Below are 6000 nucleotides of genomic sequence, written 5' to 3'. Positions count from 1 at the left end.
ACGCAAACCTCTATACCAAAAGCTGTAAAACAATATAGATTTGTGTCGATAAAATAGAGATTTTTTAAAATCACATAAATGAATTGAAATGAATTTATTTTCAAATAGGGGTAGCAACTGCCCGAAATCAACTTGTTTCATGAGCGAATCGTCTTATATCTGAGCCGCTGGGCGGGATTTTCTGGCTGTGCTCGCACCGAAACCAGAAAGTCCCGCCCGAGGTCAACGGACTTTTCCATCGTCCGCCTCATTCCCATTTCCAATTCCAACGGGAAAATTCGCCAATTGTATTCAAGAACTTAATTATTGCACTTAACGCTAATGGCAATCAAAAACCAACAAGAAACATGTCAGTATTTTGCATATGTTCGCCATGATGTTTCGGTTAACTTTAATACAATTATGTACCGCTTCGGTTCGGCTTTTCCCTCCCCCCTTCACGTTTTGTAACCAAAATGCTGAACAAAAATCTTTTATTAAGAGCTTGCATCTCACTGGGAATTCCAATTCACATTCAACAACCTGCTCTGAATATTCTGCTCACATTTAGACAGCTGTGACAAACAAACAGTTAAGACAATCCACAAAATTCTAAAACAATCAACAACATTTGGTTAACACTGCTGCCTCTGGACCTGGGTTCGATTCCCAGCTTGGGTCACTGTGTGTGCCGAGTATGCATGTTCTCCCCGTGTCTGTGTGGGTTTCCTTTGGGTGCTCCCGTGTCCTCCGAAAGAAATGCTGGTTAGGTACATTGGCCACGTTAAATTCTCCCTCAGTGTACCCGAACAGGCGCTGGAGTGTGGCGACTCGGGGATTTTCACAGTACGTTCATTGCAGTGTTAATGCAAGCCTACTTGTGACACTAATAAATACACTTTTAAGAAACAACATTCTAAATAAATAACCCACGACATTCGAAGGAAACGTTTAAACCACCATATCTCTCAATGTTAGCAGCTACTTTTTAAAAATGGGGATCCAGATGCAGATCCGCATATTGTCAAGAACTCTTCAACTCTTCCTATCTGTCTGGCAAGTTTCGTTGAAACCCGTTCATACGTTTTTAACATTCATTGTTTACAGACTAACAGACTACCAATCAAAAGTGTAAACATTATCTCTGCACATCCTATTGGTTGAGGGAGAAATACATTTAAAATGCAATACTCAAGTACAAGTTTCCACACACACTTTTGATGATGAACTGTTTTCCACTTTTATCTAAATTGAAACTTGTTACATCTTTTCAGCATGGAAAGGACGTGGAATTGCTGCATTTTTGCGATTAGATAAATAAAATAGTGATGGCGCGATTCACTGTCAACATTCCACGATTTATGTGTACTTAAAATCATAGAATCCTGCTATGTAGAAGGAGGCCATTTGACCCATCGAGTCTGCACCGGCCACAATTCCAGCCAGTCCCTATCCCCATAACCTCATGCATTTACCTTAGCTAGTCCCCTGCTACTAAAGGACAATTTAGCATGGCCAATCAACCTAACCCGCACATCTTTGAAGCTCTTGAAGTTTACGTCCCGGCCCAATTAATTAAGTGTTTCTGGAAACTCCAAGTATCAGTTTTCATGTCTGAGCTTTGTCTGTTCCATTTCTTACATCTATCGCGTCTTGGGCACACGATCTCCTGGTATATCAATTACAAGGACAGATCTCTGGCAATAAAAGCGCTGCTTCCTGGAGCTATCTTATTAGGTCAAACGTATACTGCTCCCATTTCTCGGCGGGTGTTTAATACTTTGCATGACCCACCGCCCACTACTCCATCACCCATGGGCGCCAGCCCACACTGCGGGACACAAGAAGAAAACAAATATAGTACTTGATACAATTGGCTAATCTTTTGAATCACTGGCATGCAACTCCTGGAATTGACTCTAAAACAAAAGCAAAATTCTGAGGATGTGGCAAATCTGAAATAAAATCGGGAAAAGTTGAAAAGACTCAGCGAATCAGGCAGCATCTGTGGAGGAGAGAGACAATTAACTTTTGCGGTTGATAGATTTCGTCATGTACAGTTATGATGAAATATGATCGGTTTGAAACATTAACTGCAGATTTAAATGTATTCAGCCTCGCTAACACTCTCGTCTCTGACTTTCTTACCGCCTCGAACGCTTTCTCCATTCTCCCTCGCAGTCTCTTACGATTCTTCTCGCTTATTTTGCTGTTCTATAAATATTAACATGGCACGGAAGAATAACTGTTCCGTTTCTCCTAATTTCAAAAGTGTCTTGGTGCAACAAACAGATCTTTCACCTGGGCAATAGTGGTAGGAAGCAATTCAATTTGCTTGATTTGCAGGAAAAGTGTCACACTTTTGTCCCGGCGGACAATACTGGGGTGGTGGTGGTGGGCAGGGGGTGGGGGGGGGGGTGGTTAGGGAGGCGGGGGTGCAGCTGTCTCAGCTTGCTATGGACATGGTCAGTTTTTGGCCTGTTGTGTGTGACAGCATTGCTACTTACAAACAGCAGTCTGAAGATTACTGCTTTCAGAAATTCTAATCGTTGCCACAAAATCCTTAAAAAGCATCTGCTGCAGTCGATAATGAATGAGTGATATCAGCCGCCGCCGCAGCGTACATCCCTGCTTGTAGTATGCTTTCAGTACAAGGACCAACCTGTCCAGGTATTCGAATCTGTCACAATCCTGAAAGCCCGAGATGGTTAGTTTGGAAAGACGCATCATGACCTCTGATAGGGCCACTTGAGGGAAATCTGTTAACAAACAGCTGTCCATCGATTGAATGAAACATAAGTAATGAAATTCCAACAATCTCTGCAATTCATACGGCTGAGACCTATTTTGCAATTTGTTTTCACCGGTTTGCTTGGCAACCCATTCACAAGCATTTACTCCCTCCAGCACCGACGAACAGTGGCAGCCGTGTGTACCCTCCACAAGATGCACCATAGGAACTCACCGAGGCTCGTTAGACCGCACCTTCCACGACCCACGACCGTCACCATCTAGGAAAAGGGCAGAACATATGTGGGAACACCACCACCTGGATGTTCCCCTTCAAGTCACTCACCATCCTGATTTGGAAATATATCACTGTTCCTCCACTGTCGCTGAGTCAAAATCCTGGAACTCTTTCCCCAACAGCACTGTGGGTGTACCTACACCACGCGGACTACGTTGGTTCAAGAAGGCAGCGCCCACCACCGTCTCAAGAGAACATCCCATGAATGAATGCCAAAATAAACTCCGAAATGATCAAGTTCACCACTTGCACACCAATTGTTTTAGTGAGCCCAGTTTACTGTGCTTCTGTAAATTCAGATTTTAACACTGTGCAAGTGCTTTGATTTTCAATAAGTTAAAATCTATCTATGTTTCAGTTCAACCTCAACAACAGTTGGTCTGGCGAATTGCCATTGATCCGTTTTGTAATTTACATTAATGTCCCGAGTTATATGCAATATAAATCTCAAAACTAAAAACGCACTATTCCGACATCAATGACTATTCCACCGAATAGCACACGTCTTCTGCAGCTTATCTAATGACAGACCGAACGTTCAAAATCACTGCGCGGCAGCTGAAACTATGCGATTGCACAAAAAGTTATTTCATTAGAGCAGGCATTTTCAACGTTGGGAATGTGGAGCACCATACAAGCTCTCACTGACTTTTTGCATTTTACCGCTTCAGGTTTACTTTGAAAGGAACGATCCAGGCGATCAACATTAGTGTGTACACCGAAAACTCCGCCAATAGTTACGTCACCTTCCTTGGATAGGCCAACTAAGCCGTCATTTCCCCATTGTTTGCACGTTGGCTCAGTCTTCAACAGCACAGGGGTAATAAGGGATAACGATAAAAAAAGCGACAAAATGTAATACATTATTAGTATCCAAAGTAACTCTATTTTTCATAGACCGATTTACTGTGCTTATATATTGTTCCATGCAATGACAATCTTCTCACTACTATAAATAGATCTATGTCACGACACTCAGACAAACTCCCAAAAGGAAGCAAATAATATCTTCAATCAGCCTGGGGTGCAGAAGCAGAGGAACAAATTATAATGATCCCCGACTCTCGCCATGAAGTCACAAGTAAAACTTTTGTTGATGTTTTTCCATTCTAACTCCGCAGACTAAAAATGTGTAATCTTTGTGCACAGACAGAGAGCTGCAAACACCTTTGCTGTCACCTGAGTAACTTTATTGCAAACTGTACTTCTTTAACTGCGGAGTTTCTACTCACTCTTTCGCCAAAGACTTTAGCAGAATCAAAACATCTCACTCTGGAAAAAAGATGCATAAAGCTGTCCACGTGTAAACACAGGCCTAGGAACATAAACATAAATGTTACCAAAAGTCTGGACTTGTAACATACTTATAACTATAGAAATGGAAGTCTAATTGGGAATTACATCCAGAATCATAGAATTCCTACAGTGCAGAAGGAGGCCATTGGGCCCATCGAGTCTGAAACGACTCTCTGAGTATCTTACTCAGGCCCACCCCCGTACTATCCCTGTAACACCACGTTTGTACCCTCCTTCTCCCCCTAACCTACACATCTTTGTGACTCTAATGGACAATTTACCATGGCCAATCCACCTAACCCGCGCATCTTTGGACTGTGGGAGGAAACCGGAGCACACAGAGGAAAACCACGCAGACACAGGGAGAATGTGCAAATTTCACACAGTCACCCAAGGCCAGAATTGAACCCGGGTCCCTGGCACTGTGAGTCAGCAGTCCTAAATACTGTGCCACCGTGCTGCCCTGCTGGACTCAAACGTATTCGATGAATAGATATCCTTTTTTTGGGAATATGTTTGTTATAATTTCAACATTTGTCATTGAAGAAAATAGCTTCCTGACGACCAAACTTGTTCATGGCAAAATCTTGTGAAAGATTCAAGTTTCCAAACAACATTATAACTGCTCATTCCACGAGCCGAGCTTCCTGTGATAGTTTGTGCTCTGGAGTCTGGCTGTATAGCGTCTGTGGAGGATTTAGACTGATTTAATCTTCTTTCTTTATAAAATCAGCACTGGTTTATTATTCAACTGGCAGTTTTTTTAAAAAGAACTAAGCCTAGTGAATCTTCATTGTTAACACAAACGTTAATATTTGAATAAATTAATACATTATATCAAATAATTGACCCCCATTGTGTTACCATACTTAACCCACTCCATCATCTCACCCCCTCCTGTAGGCTACGCCTCTCATGCACTCCCTGTCATCTTCTCATGCCATCCCATTCCAATCTTTTCATCCCTCTCTTGTCATCCTTTTCCCATTCTTACCATCCACATCCCTCATTCTGTGGGCAGCACCATGATGTAGTGGTTAGCACTGCTGCCTCACAGCACCAAGGATCTGGGTTCGATTCCGCCCTTGGGTGACTGCCTGTGTTGGGTCTGTATGTTCTCCCCGTGTCTGCATGGGTTTCCTCCGGGTGCTTTACTCCTTCATGCATTTCCTGCATTGAAGTCACCAGACTCTCCAAACATTCCTGGACCAATAGCAGGCAATCCTCTTGTCCCCCTCATATCCCGATGTCTTGAAATAGCCTCCAGCTTAATGTAAATTAAATAAAGGACGTGAAGTCAAAATGATGGACAGTGGGGAAAGTTGACAACCCTGAAATATTGGGTACCTGTCCTGTATTCATTGCTCAGACATGTTTGAAAAGGGGATTCACATCGAGTAAATTACCATCTCCTGGAAGTATATTAATAAGTGCTTGGAGACAGCGGACATTCCTCATCAGCTGGCAGTCCTTGTCAAGCAGCCAGCTTCTTGAACTGAAATATGGACCAGGAAAGATAAAGGAACACTAAGAGAAGAGTTCTGTAGCACTTTGGCTAATGAAGAGATTATTGCCATCACAAGCCACTGAGATCAACGCACAGAGCTTTGACAAAGGGTCATCTGGACTCGAAACGTTAGCTCTTTTCTCTCCTTACAGATGCTGCCAGATCTGCTGAGATTTTCCAGCATTTTCTC

Source organism: Mustelus asterias, chromosome 3 (genome assembly GCF_964213995.1).
Source record: "Mustelus asterias chromosome 3, sMusAst1.hap1.1, whole genome shotgun sequence".
NCBI classification, from domain to species: Eukaryota; Metazoa; Chordata; class Chondrichthyes; order Carcharhiniformes; family Triakidae; genus Mustelus; species Mustelus asterias.
This window is presented reverse-complemented; position numbering follows the sequence as displayed.